This window comes from Macadamia integrifolia, unplaced genomic scaffold (assembly GCF_013358625.1).
Source record: "Macadamia integrifolia cultivar HAES 741 unplaced genomic scaffold, SCU_Mint_v3 scaffold2395, whole genome shotgun sequence".
NCBI lineage: Eukaryota > Viridiplantae > Streptophyta > Magnoliopsida > Proteales > Proteaceae > Macadamia > Macadamia integrifolia.
The window spans coordinates 88,847-105,470 of record NW_024868687.1 but is presented as its reverse complement, the minus strand read 5'-3'; the positions used below and the strand labels follow the sequence as shown (position 1 = coordinate 105,470).

The window sequence follows — 16,624 nt, the reverse complement described above, 5'->3', positions numbered from 1 at the left end:
TGTGTTGGCTTTGCCCCTCTCTAGCTATGGAACCATTCTTTTACTTTCTTACTTATATTTAATCCCTTCCCCTAAAGCTAAGTAGAAAAGTCCTTATAAGAGTATTCTCTGGTCAAGTAGGGAAGCTCATATTATTTCTGGTGCATTTCTCAAGCTAAGTATAGATACCTACTTGTGTGCCTCTCTCTAGCTTTTTCCCCTTTTTATTTTATTTATTTACTTTTCAACACTTTTTATTTCAGCACTTTTACATTTAGTTATTTGCTTTTTAATTATGTGGTTTGAGTATTTAAATTCCTAGATGATGAATGGTTAGGGTTAGATTGTTCAATTTTTTTTGCAATTCTAATTTTCAATTTCCCAAGTTGTGTTGGTTAGGACGTTTTAAGATGCATTTGTGTTAGGACGGTAGTAGAAGTTGATCACCATAATCAATTGTTACACTTTCACATTATTAAAAGATGCCAAAAATAAAGTGGTTGCTCTTCTTGTGTTCAACCCGTTAGCCACACTGATCCGTATGCTTGCGGTTACTTTTAAAATTCAAACAAATTTTTGGCACCATTGTCGCGGAGATAGTTCCATGCTATTTTTTGCTTTCTTTTGGTAAATCGGAGTGAGTTGTTTGCTTTGTTTCGTTTTTTTTTTTCTGTTACTGAATTCCTGAGAAGAACAACTTGCAATAATAGTTGTATCAGTGGAAGTCGCCAAGCCTCATAATACGATAAAGACAAGTTTCACCCTATAGCAGTACCTCAGGAATTGACCTGAGCAACCCTGGATCCCTGCCGGTAAGCTCACACACACAAAAAAAAAAAGATCAGAAAAAAATTTTCAAAAAATTTTTCATTCTTTTGTGTGTGTGATTTTTCTTATTCTAGTTGTGGATAGTGTTCTGTTGCATGAGTGCTGGGTGGATACGTAATACTGTGAATCGGTTATAAAGAAGAAATCTAATAAGTAGGGATCCTAAACGTATACTCTCATCAATACTTTAGATTATGGGAGACCTAGACTAATAGCAAAACCCTCCACCTAAATCTCTGAAAGATAGGTTCTACCTTGCTAAAGCAACGCAACCTTCTTGCATAGTTCTACCACAAGCCCAGGGTAATAATTTTGAGCTCAAATCTCAGTACATCACTATGTTGCCCCACATGGGCTGACCTCTAGGATGCATACCTATTTTTAAGGGAATTTGAAGAGGTATGTGTTTTTAATTAAGATCCAACAACTTTTTGATGATGATGTTAAGCTTAGGTTCATCACTTTTACATTAAAAGACCAAGCTAAGAAATGGTTGTATGGGTTACCCACAAATTCCATAACCTCATGAGAACAGTTCATAGTTGTCTTCCTTAAGAAGTTTTTTCCAACTCACAAGACCAATAAGCTTAGAAGTGATATTCTTTAGTTTAGGCAAAAACCAAGTGAGTCCTTTTCTGAACTTATGGAGAGATTCAAGGATATACTCCAAGAGTGCCCTCACCATGGCCTAGAGTTATGTCATTTATGTCAAATAATTTATGAGGGTATTGATTACCCAATTAAATAAATGATATAGTCTATGTGCCCTGGGGATTCACAAGAAGAAGGATAGGCATGAGAATTCTTACTTGATTTAGCTGACAAAACCCATGAGTGAGAATCAACCCAAGAGAGTGAAAGAATCATAGGAGGAAATTGATATTTTATGGATGGGTTAGTAGCCAATGAAGCCCACCTAGATAGCCTAATCAAAAGGATTAAGGCTATTGTTCCTAGAGAGCCATCATTAGTCAATTTGGTTAAGATGTGTGCTTTGTTCCAGTCCCCTGGACATGTCATTGAAGAATGCCCTAACACCTTTAGGGGCACTTCCAATGAAAGTGTGAATGTCTTATATCAGAATAATCCATATAGTAACACTTAGAATCCAAATTTCTCTTGGAACTAGAGCAATCAAGTAGGGCCTTCCAATTTCCATAGTAAAGGTCAACCTGGACCCCAAGGCCTCCCTTTGCACAATAACCTTTTTCCCAAAATACTTTTCCTAGGCCAAATGTAGCACCTCAGGTTAGTTTTCATAGGCCCCCTCTCTTATCATCTTATCAGCAACACCCTGGGTTTACCAACACTGGGGAGGCAAGTAAAATAAGTGATTTGGAAAAGAATATGACCCTTTTTATGACAAGCCATCAAAATCTTATGAGAGAACTCACCCGAGTAGCCTAACCCTAAGCGTCATCAGCCTGTTAGTTCACAAGTACCAACTAATGCACCACTGAATGTAGTGCAAGGTCAGACCCAACAAGGGTCTTCCAACTAATGTAATACTATTTATGCCCTTAGGAGTGGCTGAGAGTTTCAACAGAGTGTTTCTAAATCTTCCCCATTTATTACTCCTATTAACTCTTCTTTTGTTGAGGACATAAGTGTACCTCTTATTCCAGGTTTATCTGATGAACCTAAAGATTCTTCTAAAACTAAAGATGATCTGGTTGAGGAAACCAAAAATGAATTTTCGAAAAAAGGGCAAATCCCTAACAGTCCTTAAGTTTCTCTTATCCCTTTGCCTAATCGATTGGTAAACAAAAAGAAGACTGCTTCCATGGATAAAATTTTTGAAGTCTTAAAAAAGGTATAAGTGAATATCCCTCTTTTGGATTCCATATCCTAGATTTCTTCTTATACAAAGGTCCTAAAACATTTGTGTACTCACAAACGTATCACTAGTGGGCCCAAAAAGACGTTCTTGGCAAGTAACATTAATTCTATAATTACTCAACCTACAACCATCGAGTATAAGGATCCAAGGAGCCCTACCATATTTTGTGTCATAGGCAACACCTACATTGAGCAAGTGTGAATCTTTTGCCTTATCATGTGTATAAGCAACTAGGATTAGGAGAATTGGACACCACTGGAACTACTCTTCAGTTGGCAAATAGATCTGTTAAGATTCCTAAAGTGATGGTTGAGGATGTCTTACTTAAAGTTAGAGAATTTTTATTCCCTATTGATTTCATTATTTTGACATCCAACCAGTTGCCAACATTCAAGACCAGATCCCAATTATTCTTGATAGACCATTCCTTGTAACCAGCAATGCCATAATTAATTGTAGGAACGGTACCATAACACTTTCTTTTGGCAATACTTCTGTGGATTTTAATGTTTTTAGGTTGGATAAGCAACCAAATCCCCATGAAAAGGATGTTCATATGCTCCAAAAAATTCTAGATTCCATTGAGACATATTTTGATATTGATTTTGATTATAAATTTCAAGAGTGTATATAACAATTGGGTGGTTTTGATGATGGAATTATGTTTAAGATTTGGAATTTCCAACCACTTATAAAGGCCTCCCAAACTTTCTATAGTGGAGCCCCTTAAGCTAGATCTTAAGGAGTTGCCATCTGATTTGAGGTATGCTTTCCTAAGGCCTCACCATACTCTTCTAGCTATAATTTCTTTAGATTTGACTTCTAGCCAGGAAGAAGAATTATTTAAAGTGTTAAAAGACAATAAGGAAGCCCTAGGTTGGACCATGACTGACATGAAAGGAATTAGGCCTTCTATTGTTCAACATCATATTTATCTTGTTGAGGGGTCCAAACCTTTAACGGAACCCCAGAGGAGAGCTAACCCAGTGATGAAGGAATCCATTCAAAAAGAAATACTAAAGTGGATGGATAATGGGATCATTTATCACATTTTTGACAGGGGCAGACATTTTTGTAATAGATCATTTGAGGCCCTGGTGAAGAAATATGGGATCACCCATAAGTTGAAGCCCTTCATTGAGTTGTCATCTTCTGCTCTGCAAGAGGTCATGGATCTCCATGAACATCTTTATATAAATGACTAACTTTTACCCAGGTATTACCCCCTTGTATTGTCTTTGTTTTCAATTATTTCCATGCATTAAGGACATTGCATGACTTAAGTGGGGGGGAGGGAAACCAGTTTCTTTTTTGTTTTTATTTTTGTTTTAGAGCTTGCTAAGGATGAAGTCCTACTTTGGCTTTTGGCTAGTGATCATAGTATTCGGTTGCTTGATGTATGAAATAAATAATTTTGATTAAGGTACCCATCTTGAAAGCATAAAAACCCTATTGACAAAAAAAAAAAATGCTTGTGTCTTGAGATGGGACTCTCTTTTGAAAAATAGGAGACCCTTGGTTTATGGTGTTGGACCATATGTAAGTCTGTGAGATCCTTGTACACTTCATTTGGAGTTGAGACCTTCTTTCTAGATTGGCATGAGCTGAAAAACGCATAATTTTAAATGAACTTTGGAACCAGATAGTGCATTATGCCTCAGAAAGCATGGTGTCTTAATCGAAACTCTGAGGGAAGAAATTTCTGAAAGAACTCTAGCATCACTGTCTATGTGGGCATATGCAAAAAGCGAAACTACATAGTAACTTGGGTGTCTAATGTCTACTCCACCATGTCATTCAGGCCAACAGTAGTGGAGTAGGATAGAGTTTATTATAAAAAAAAAAGAAAAAAACCACACAGCAGGAAAGTATGTGCAAATGTCATCAATGCCTTGGTAACATGTTTGGTCGAAAATACTCTAATGCCTTAGTTCTTGGTTCCCTATTACTTCACAAGTAGTTTTGCCTTAAGATAAGGATGTTTTGAAAGAGACAAGGTGAGTTCCAAATTAAGAAATATGCTTGTGCCTGAAATTGATATAGGGTAATAAAAATTCAAGTGTGGGGGTCCCTAGATCAGTGTAAGAGGAATTATCTTTGCTCCGGATCGGTATGGCCCTTACCTTTAGCCAAGGTTGGGATTTCTTTTTTTTTTTTTCTTCTAAATTTTGGGTATATATTCACTGTAAATACTCATGAGACACAACTTGTCCACTAGGGGTGACCTAGGGGTTTAAAGGCTTGTTGCACATGCTAAGTGCAACTGTGATTCCTACGAAAGTGAGTTAGGTTTTATTATTTTTATTATTTTTTTTTATTTTGATCGAGGATTAGCAAAGTTTAAGTGTGGGTGAATTTTGAACATTTATGTGTGAAATCTTAGGTAGTAAAACATGCATTTTACATATTTAGAATGGAGCTACCTTGGGTTTACTCTCTTTTTGTAGGTTTTATATTTTCAAGACCTTAAGGACTCTCGGGCGTGTAGCTCCAATTTTACACATAAAGAGGTACTGTTTCTTTTTATGACTGCAAAGAGGGCAAAATTCTGAGCAAGATGGACGTGTTGCATTAAAAGTAAACATCCGTTTGGTCACCCGTACAAGTGATTATTCTTTTCGGGCTAGAAAAAGAATAATGGATCAGAACTGAACCGAGATGCAAAATCAGCTCGTTTGCAATTGTCTCAAGGGTATAAAGAATATTCTAAGATGCCAACAAGGATCTATGGACCCCCCTTGAGTAATTGAATATTTTTTTTGGTAACAACAACTATCAAGTGTAGTTGCTGAGTTGTGGTGTGCAAAAATCCCTTGCTCACCAGAAGGTCTCAAGTTTGAACCTCTTGGTTGCCATTTTTGGGAGAAATTTTTTAGAAGATTTCTTCTCTCTCCTACTCATCATTAAAGCAAGGGGTATGAAAGGTTGGCGAAGGGAGAGCTTTGTGTGCAAGTTTGAATAGAGAGAGAAAAAGAAGGAAATAAAAGAGAAAAATAGAAAAAAAGGAGATAAAAAAAGGAAAGAAAAAAAAAAGAAACAAAAATAAAAGTCGTCCAAGCTCCTCTCTCCCCTACTTTCTTTCCTATTTTCTCTCTTTTGTCTCCTCTCTCTTTCCTCCACCTCATCACCCAAATCATCCAAGCAATTTTCTCCCCTATTTTTCTCTTTTTCTCTCCTAATTTCCACCTCATCAACAAGAATCTCAAAAAATCCCCTAAACTAGGAAACCAAAAATTATTGGCTTCCCCCCCCCCCCATTCTCTATATAATAGAATCAACACAAGGGGAGGGCACACTTCTATTTTAGGGTTTTCTCTCTTCCTCTTTTCTTCTCTAGTTCTAGTTTTAGTTCTCCTTTGCTTTTGGCTTTAAATACTTTTGTAATTAGTTTTTATTTAATGAATGCAATGTTTTTTTATGGTTCATGTTATTTAAGTTATTCAAAGGTGTAATAATTTTAATTTCTAGTTCTAGGCTTAGTTCTAGGTGACAAGAACAAGTTGTAGAGCATCTCTTTCAAGTTCAGTTTTTCTCTTATAGATTTGTCTTCTCTAATCTTAGAAATTTCAGATTTGATTTAGTTCAGATCTGGTTTTTAGGGCTGATAGTATTTCAAATCAATCAAGTTATTTTAATTCAAGGATTGATGTATGGATGTTCAGGTAAGTAGACTTTCATAGTAGTCTTCTCACCCCCTCTTATTATCTCTTCTTTCTACCCATTATTCTTAAATTAGGTTTTAAATTTTCAGTTTTACATTATTGCTTTCCCTTTCCTCTAAGGTCCTTGGCTAGATGCATGTGTTGGCTTTGCCCCTCTCTAGCTATGGAACCAAACTTTTACTTTCTTATTTATATTACATCCCTTCCCGTAAAGCTAAGTAGAAAAGCCCTTGCAAGAGTACTCTCTGGTCAAGTAGGGAAGCTCATATTATTTATGGTGCATCTCTCGGGCTAAGTAGAAATACCTACTTGTGTGCCTCTCTCTTGCTTTTTTCCATTTTTATTTTATTTATTTACATTTTAACACTTTTTATTTCAGCACTTTTACTTTTAGTTATTTGCTTTTTAATTGCATGGCTTGAATATTTAAATTCCTAGATGACGAATGGTTAGGGTTAGATCGTTCAATTTTTATGGCAATTCTAATTTTCAATTTCCCTAGTTGTGTTGGTTAGGACGTTTTTAGATGCATTTGTGTTAGGACGGTAGTAGAAGTGGATCACCATAATCAATCATTACACTTTCACATTACTAAAAGAAGCCCAAAATAAAGTAGCTGCTCTCCTTGTGTTCAACCCGTTAGCGACACTGATCCGTACGCTTGCGGTTACTTTTAAAATTCAAATAGAGATCATTGAAGTTTATTGGTGTTCTCCTCCCTCGGGTTGGGTGAAGCTGAATACAGATGGATGCTTTTTGGGAAACCTAGGAAAGTTGATATAAGGAGCATTTTTCATAAATGAAGTGGCTAGAATTACCCATAATTTCAAAATTTTTATTAGTCAAAATACTAATTTTGAAGTGGAATTTATGACAATTATATATGGCTTAGAGTTGTTAAATTCCAAGGGATACAGAAATTATGGGTAGAAGGTGACTCGGTTTCTATGGTGCTTCTTCTTCAAAAAGGCCTAATCCCATGGTATCTGCATCATTGATGGATGGGTTTGCAGTCTTACCTAGAGTCTATTCAGTGGAAAATCTGTCATTGTTACTGTGAAGTAAATACTATAGCGGACTTCCTTGCAAAACCTGTAGCTAGATTTCAGAGTTTTGATCCTATAAGAAAGTGGCCAGCTTTGGTATCCATTGATTTGGATATAGATGCTATGCATCGTCCTTGTTATAGATTTACATAGGCTCATTTCAGTTGTAAGTTAGAGGCTTCTTGTTTCTTTTTCTTGCTGATGGCAATGCCGAAGGTGGGATAAGATTCAATGTACCTATTTCTTAAGTTTTTTCAGGTGTTCTTGTATCTTTCTCATTCATTTATTCTTGATATACATGATTTTCCAGAGAAAAAAAAGTAGGTTGCATAATATTTGTTGTTCTTATTTGGAAGGTGTTAGAGAGTGGGCTTTATAGATAGTATGCTCTTTTAAAATTATGAGTACTGATATTGCATGTGATTTTTTTTTTCTTGGGTGTGAATAAATTTCTTCAGAGGAACAAAAAGAGTTCATAGATACCAAACATTGATCTTGGATTGAAGGATCAACATTGGGCCAAATGGTTGCACTTGTCATAGATAAGGCCCCCTGGCCAGGGAATCGGCTAATATGTTAAAGTCCCTTGGAACAAAAGAGAATACAAGATTCAAAATAGAAAAATAAATGAAGGACGTCCTCCAATATGGGCTTGACAATCAAGGGAGCTAATGAAGTTTCATTGCGTAAATAATTGATAAAATCTTTGTTGTCATTCTTGTCACACCCCAATTCCAATAGACCCAACTTACCATTAAGAATACCGGTGGTGTGAGTAAGACACGTACCTGTCTTACAAACCTACCAGGATCTCTGATAGCAGTATCTTAACATTTTCACAATCTCACATCACAAACCAATATAAGCAGCGAAATTAGAGTATAGTAGCGGAATCATAAATAAAATGGAAAAACGTCTAATGATAATATAATAGCAATAATCGAGTTATTCTGTTAGATTCATCCATGACATAATATAATCTCAAAAAAATATATAATCCACAGTTATACACAAAAGTATCAAAGTATGATATACAATATCACGATGTGGCGTAAGCACAGTGGTCATAAGCACAGTCCTGATCGTGCTCTCTCACTTCTGGCATCCACTAGTCACTCACACCATACTCTGACCCAGAAAATACTGGGTCACTTGCCATTGGCATCACGGTACCTACATCATCATCTAAAAAGGGGCGTATACGTGGGGTGAGCTTTCCAACTCGCTCAGTGAGGGGTGGGGTCAAGCACATTCAAGCAAGATAATAGCAGTAATAATTTATAATGCATGATTGCGAAAATTAAACACATAGTCCATGATGCTTGTGATGCAGTTCATTTATTTATCATCCACCTAACAATACAAACCAAGCATGGCAAATGCTACTACGACGCATTAGGCTGTATCCTTTATCTCAAAACCGCCATCGACTATGGAAGGATACAAACCCTAGCCTTGAATAGAAGTCTGTCGGTCCCCATATGCATCCATGGGTCACCCAGCAAACCCCTGATAACTCTCTCCTGGAAGTCACGACACCTGTACATCATTAGCCACGCTGGACAGGCACATCAAACATACCACAATGGGTTATCCAACACCTCAACCCCTGTTGGCAAGGGTTTGTAGCATAGGGAGTGATACCTAACCACATATATGCTACATGCCTTCGTAGTGATACAGTTAGTATGAATTACATGATACCGGTAAGACCTCGGCCATAAAGTGTAATCCATCTCCAAATACAGTTTTGGGTACACGATACCAGCGAGACCTTGACGACAAAGTGAAACCCGAGACCGTTTACCTAATCTAGCATACATATCATAGTTGAGTATAGACTAAGCGATACCGATACCAATCATCGGCCATGAAGCGCATCCATTTTGAAATGCAGTCCCGGGGTACACGATACCAGTGAGACCTTGGCCACAAAGTATAACCTTCAACTATAACTAACTCTAATGCACATAATCAATGCATGAATGCAACATACATATGGCAATCACGACATCGGTAACACCTCGGCCATATTGGATTCTATCTCACACACACAACCAAACACACAATGATCACGGTACTGGTACCACCATGGCCACATCGGATCCCGTCATACATCTCCATACAATTCATATCAAAATTATAAAATGACAAATGTAACATATCATCATCGCATTTGAGCAATTACAATTAAACATATACTTCTAAGCATGTGAGCAATTTAATAATAATAAACATTCCAAAAATAAACATAGTCCATCTCTCACCTAGTTTACGATCGGGTGTGTTCAGGTTTAAGTATGGCCACCGATCGATCAAATCAACTCTGGCTTCGGGGGAAAATGCACGTCACTATCCTAGACACAAAGGGAATCATACATCAGTACGTGTCAGGAACATCAGGAGCGACCCACATAGCTCACCCCCAAAGGGTACAGACACTGTCCCCAATTGATAGTATTGTCACCGGAAACACCCATCGAAAATAGGGCATTTTCATCAAAAATATCAGTCCTGTTTCTAGTGGAGAAGATAGAGAACACTTAAGGCTCATTTGTCCACCGGAAACAACCCATCGAAAATAGCTACAGTGTTTCTTGTGCCATATTTCTGGTGGCAATACAGAAAGATCCAACTCGAATTAGGGCTTTCTGGCTCAGGCCCGATAGTGGGGATTTGTTCTATGGAGTTTGTAAGGGATGTTCCTAGCATTATTCAAATCCAGAAAAATTCTAATTCCATCGAGCCGTTTGGGAGATACGTCGATTTTCAAAATCCTAGTTGGCCTTTTGGCAAAACATGTTATCAGAGCTCATTGGGCTTGGTTTGAGCTCGACAACAACATCAGGAGGGTAGAACACGCATTCTACAACCTTAACATGGTTTGTACACTAAGATTCTATCTATACCTAGCTTTTTCTAGGTCGAAATGAAGAGAGAGAGTGGTGAAAGTGAGTGTATTTACCTCTGGCAGCGATTCTGGCAACTTGGCGGCAGCCGTCACCAAGGTAAGCCTCCAACCTTCTTCTTCTTCCTCTTCTTCTTCATCATTCCTCTCCTCTTTCTCTCCTATCCTATGTTGAGCATAAGGGAAATGAGGAATCATTTCCCAACTAATAACTTAAGTGGACCTAAGGGTCTGTTTGGGTTGGACCCCTTTTAGACCAATCGGGTTAAAATGATTTTTGAGGCACGAAGACTCAACCATTTAGGTATGTAAAGTACTCACATCATGAGGAAGGTGTGGAGGATGATTTTGTATCATTCGAAACCATTTACGATGCGAGTGGCAGGAACCACGGGCATCAAAACCCCGACAGTAGCCTGTTAATCCACCGAAAATAGGCACCAGATCTAGGCCCAGGATGCTTCCGATGGCATATTTCTGGTGGTCAAGATAGCTCACTATCTTAACAACCTGTTGTCCCATGGCTGGTCTTGTACGGGTGGTTGTCCTCAAACATGCTCAAGGCCACTCGATTATTTTTTAGGAGTGTCAAAATTCAAGTGTGGGGAGTCGGTTCACTTACCATCTGGAATCGAAAGGTATAAATCCTCTCTAGTTAGATAGGCACGTAATGCACGAACATGTGGAGTCATCTCTACCCCCTCGGTAATGTCCAACCACAAGCCAAAACTCGATCGTACTTTCGATCTTTGATCCGAGGACTGTCACAAAAGTTCAAATTAGACCAGATTAGGGCATGGGTGTAACATTCCCCCCACCTTACAAGAATTTCATCCTCAAAATTGAACATACCTGGAAAATCAAACAATCCAGGATACTGCTTCAATATCTCATCTTCCTACTCCCAGGATGTTTCTTGTTCGGGGTGGTTCATCTATTTCACCTTGATAAAGGAAATGGTGTGATTGCAGAGAACATGCTCTTTCTGATCAACAATCTTCTCTGAAAACTCTGCGCATGAAAAATCCTCATCCAACTCATAGGGTGTGTAAGTTAAGAAGTGAGTGGGGTCGGGAATGTACTTCCTCAACATAAAACATAGAAGACATCATATGTGCCTTCCAACTCTGGCAGTAAAGTTATCTAGTAAGCTACTTGTCCGATCCTCTCCAGTACATCATATGGTCCCATAAACATTAGACTAAGCTTTCTCTTCTTGTCGAACTGCATCACCCCTTTAACTGGGAAGATCCGTAAGAACACCTTGTCTCTAACACCAAACTCCAGATGTTTCCTCCTAAAATCTGTGTACCTTTTCTGCCTAGACTGAGCTGCCTTGATCCTTTCTTGGATCACATTCACCTTCTCACTAGTAGTCTGTATCAAGTCTGGACCCAAAATATGTCACTTACCAACCTCATCCTAATAGAGTGGAGTTCGGCACTTCCTGCTATACTATGCCTCGAATGGGGACATTCCGATTGTGGCCTGATAACTGTTGTTGTAAGAGAACTCGATAAGAAAAATGTGCTCATCCAAACTATAACTCATATTCAAGGCACATGCTCGGAGTACGTCTTCCAATGTGTGAATAGTCCTCTCCGATTGACCATCAGTCTGAGGGTGAAAGGCAGGGCTAAAATCCAATTGTGTGCCCATAGCCTTCTGTACACATGTCCAGAACTTGAAAGTGAACTTGGGATCTCGATCAGAGATGATACTAATTGGCACATCATGCAATCTGATGATGTTATCGACATACAACTTGGCTAGCTTATCCATAGAAAATGTGATCTTGATTGGGATAAAGTGAGCTACCTTGGTCAAGCGGTCCACAGCTAACCAAATGGCATCCATACCATTTTGTGTACGGAGTAGGCTTATGACAAAGTCCATGGTAATATTCTTCCATTTCCACTCTGGAATAGGTAGGGGCTGTAATAACCTATGGGGCCTTTGTCTCTCAGCCTAGACTTGCTGGCATATGAGGCATCTAGACACATGCGTGGCCATATCATTCTTTATTCCTTTTCACTAGTAGGAGCCTTTAAGGTCCTTGTACATTTAGTGCTGCCAGGGTGAATGGAGTATGGAGAGCTATGTGCCTCTCTTAAAATTGTGTCTCTCAAATCATCATCACTGGGCACACACAATATCCATTTGAACTTGAGAATTTCGCTTTCAATTATAGAGAAATTTGGGTCCTTTTGGGTTCCTTCCTAGCATTCTGCTATCAGCTTCTGCAACTCTGCATCAGTAACTTAAGCTGTAGTGATCCTATCCACCAAATTATGTTGTACCACCAATACCGATAGTGACAAAGTGACACCCTCTACTAATAGTTCCAAGTCTAGTTTCCTGGCCTCCTCTAAGAGATACACGTTGGTGGTCAGTGATGCAAGGGTCAGTGATTGAGAATTTTAACTAAGTGCATCAGCTACCACATTGGCCTTTCCTAGGTGATAGTGAATAGTACAATCATAATCCTTCATTAGCTCTAACCAATGCCTCTGTCTTTTGTTGAGCTCTTTTTAGGTGAATAAGTACTTGAGGCTCTTATGGTCACTGAATATCTCACTCTTCTCACCATACAGGTAGTGTCTCTAGATTTTCAGTGCAAAAATCACAGTTGCCAGCTCTAAATCATGGGTGGGGTGGTTCTTCTCATAATCCTTCAATTAACGGGATGCATAAGCAATGACTTTCCCGTGCTGTATCAATACATAACCCAATCCCAGCTTGGAGGCTTCACTATACACAACTATACCACTTGTACCGATTGGAATAGTCAAAACTGGAGCTGACACTAACCTTTGCCTTAGCTCCTTGAAGCTCTTCTCAGAAGCATCAGACCACTCAAAATTTATATCATTTTCTATGAGACAGGTCATCGGGGTAGCATTGTGAGAGAAGTTCTAGATAAACCTCCTGTAGTATCTGGCCAATCCTAGAAAACTACATATATCTACTACACTCTTAGGAGTCTCCCATGCTAGAACTGCCTTCACCTTGCCTGGGTCAACCTCTATACCCTCATCTGAAATAATGCGGCCTAGGAATGCATCTTATGATAGCCAAAACTTGCACTTGTTGAATTTGGCATAGAGTTGCTTTTCTCTCAACCATTACAGCCCTAATCTCAGGTGGATAGCATGTTCCTCTGCACTCTTGGAGTAGACCAAAATGTCATCAATGAATACTATAAAAAACTTATCTAGGACATCTTGGAATACCCAGTTCATCAAATTCATAAATGCAGCCGATGCATTGGTCAACCCAAATGACATTACCAAGAATTCATAATGTCCATACCTTGATCTGAAGGCTGTCTTATTGACACACTATCCTTGATTCGAAGCTAGTGGTAGCCCGATCTAAGGTCAATCTTGGAGAACACCTTGACACCCTATAACTGATCAAATAAATCATCTATCCTTGGCAAAGGATATCGGTTCTTGATGGGTAGCATATTAAGCTCCTGGTAATCAATGCACAATTACATACTTTCATATTTCTTCTTAATGAACAATACTGGTGCTCCCCATGGAGACACACTAGGTCTAATGAATCCCTTCTTCAGAAGGTCTTGAAGTTGCACCTACAATTCCTTCAACTCTATGGGGGCCATGCAGTAAGGGGCCTTTGACACTAGTGTCGAGCCAGAGAGTAGGTTTATAAAAATCTCTCGGTCCGAGGGTAAACTTGCTAAGTCATCTGGGAATACATCAGGAAATTCCCTCACTACATCAAGCTTAGTCAATAGCCTAATCTCTATCTCAGTATCCATCACAAATGCTAAGTAGCCTTGACATCCCTTATCCAGTAGCTTCTTCATCTGTAGTGTGGATATGATAACCTTTTTGGGTTTTTTAAGCTTATCCCCTTGGAACACAAACTCATCATCGTCATGAGGTTTGAAAATGATAGTTTTCTTTGCACATAGCACACTGGCTCTATATGCGGATAACCAGTCCATTTCTAAAATCACATCAAAGTCGGTTATATCTAACTCGATCAAGTGAGCATTCAACTCATGACCACCTATTGTCACTGGACAAGGCTCATAAACATAATTCAAACCCACTACACTTCCTGCAGGGGTGCTCACAGCCAAACATTGAGTCAGTACCTTGGGTGGAATACTCATCTTCTTCGTAAATACCAATTACATGAATAAATGCGAGGCTCCTCAGTCAAACAACACATGTGCAGGCAATAATGATATCAATAATGTCCCTATCACTGCACCGGGTGCAGCCTTGGCATCTTCTGCAGTCATAGCAAACACTCTACCCTGTGGTCTCTGGCCTTGTAGGGGCTGCGCTGGTCTAGGGGCTGAATATGTCTACTGGGGCCTAGGTGGCATAGTGTAGGATGCATCACCTGGCCTTCGGTGGGGGCATGTCCTCGCCATATAGCCCGGTTGTTCACAATGAAAGCACCTCGGGCTATATCTCGAAGATTGAGATACAACACTAGATCGGGAGGACTTGGAAGTCTCACTAGCTTCAGAATTCCTGAATTGTACTGAAGTTGGGTTGATATAGGGCACTCGGAAAGGTTTGCTACCTCCCCTAAAATTAGTAGATCCCATTGGCCTCTTTTTCGTCCCTTACTGGGCCGTGAAGTTGTCTCTATGTCAATCTTTAATATATTTGGCCACTTGGACCACCTCAGTATAGGTTTATAGTTTCAACCCCACAATGGTTGACTTAATACCTGGCCTCAACTCTTTCTCAAACTTCTTCGCTTTAGCTCTATCACCTCTAAGATGCTCAGGACCAAAATAGAATAGCTCCTCGAAGCGTTGCTGATACTCTAGCATAGACCGGGAACCTTGAACCAACTGAGAGAACTCACTCTCTCCTATCCCAGAAGCTTTCTAGAAAATAGTTCTCAAAGAGGGCTCCTTTAAAGTCTATCCAAGTAGGGTTCGGGTTACTAGCCCTCAGAATAGGCTCGGTGGCACTCCACCAATTATTCGCTTCATTCTGTAACTGAAAGCCCGTACACAAAATTTTTTTGCTCATCAATGCAGCTCATCAGTCTAAAACTTTCTCCATTCCACCAATCCATCTTGATGGATGCAATGGGTCTTGGTACACCTTTGAGAAGCATGGGGGCCTAAGCCATTGAAACTTCTCCATCATTTTCGTCAAGTCTGTCTAGCCCTCTACTTGGGCCTGGGCTTGATCTGGTGTCGGGTCTTGCACCTGGCCATGCACTTGTGCCCCACCAGATATTTAAAGGGTGGCTGATCCAGCAGTATTGGAATGGGTGCTAGTGAAGTAGGAGGTGCGAGCGGTGCATTACGATCTTCCATTACCGCTTGGATCCTATTATCGATCTCGACCATAAACTGGTTTTACCTTTCTTCAACTCCCTACATCATGTTATTCATGATGGATGCCACATCCTGGGTTGTAAGTTCCGATAGAGCTGGGGGTGCATTGTGGGGTCTACCTCGATTCTATGTAGGGGAAGCGGGAGGTGACGGACGTGATTGTGATATGGATTAGGAATTCTGGGGTGAATGACTCCTGTGGAGGAATCCGATTAGTGCACATGCATATGCAAGGTTGCATGTAATTGGAACACATGCATACATAGAGGGTCCCACACGTATACAATAGGTAAAATTAGGGTTAGGGCATGCATAAGTGGGGTCCACACATATTAGGATCCGATCGTGCACGTATCCCAAAGGGGCACACCATTAAAGTAACAAAATAAAAATTTAGATTTGAAAAAATAAAATAATTTATTTTTCAAATTAGTCCACTGGAAATAGGGAGTCTTCTCACCGAAAATATGGTTTAATCCATCAAAAATATCAGTGTTATTTTCGGTGGGCAAAATAGGGAGCAAAATGGGAATTTTCTCTTCATCGGAAACAGGCACCGGAAGCATGCCCAGTGTTTCCAGTGGGCTGTTTCTGATGGCTCCAAAATGGCTATAAATAGGATCGGGTTTGGGCTTCATTATACAAAACCCTATTTTAACTAATGGAAAAGGTGTGGAAATGGCTAAGTAGGACTTTGCAATCCATTCCATACCTTCCTCTCGCTATTTCGTGATCAATCGGGACCGTATTCACACCAAAGGTATGTTCCTCTTCTCTGTAACCTAGTTTTATGATTTTCTTCTCTGTGAGCTTTACATTCAGCCATTGAACCTGGTTTTTCATTCTAAATCCTTAGGAATCATATTACAATGATGTCTGGATGCCATGTACATACCATATGTGCCATTGAATAAGAGGAGTAAGACGTTGCCGCTCAATTCAACCCAATCATGTTCCGCTCTGTGGCTGAGCAAGACCATTGGGAACTCTTCGAGCTCCATAATGTAGACCTGGGAG

The 16,624-nt window shown here is 39.5% G+C and overlaps 1 non-coding gene across 1 annotated transcript; it reads right to left on the bottom strand.

Annotated features, from left to right (window-relative positions):
• Positions 1-1,390: 1,390 nt before the first annotated feature.
• Positions 1,391-1,497, bottom strand: LOC122066448. Its single transcript, XR_006136361.1, has one exon. It is a non-coding gene; the product is annotated as a small nucleolar RNA R71 (small nucleolar RNA).
• Between the last annotated feature and the right edge of the window lie 15,127 nt (positions 1,498-16,624).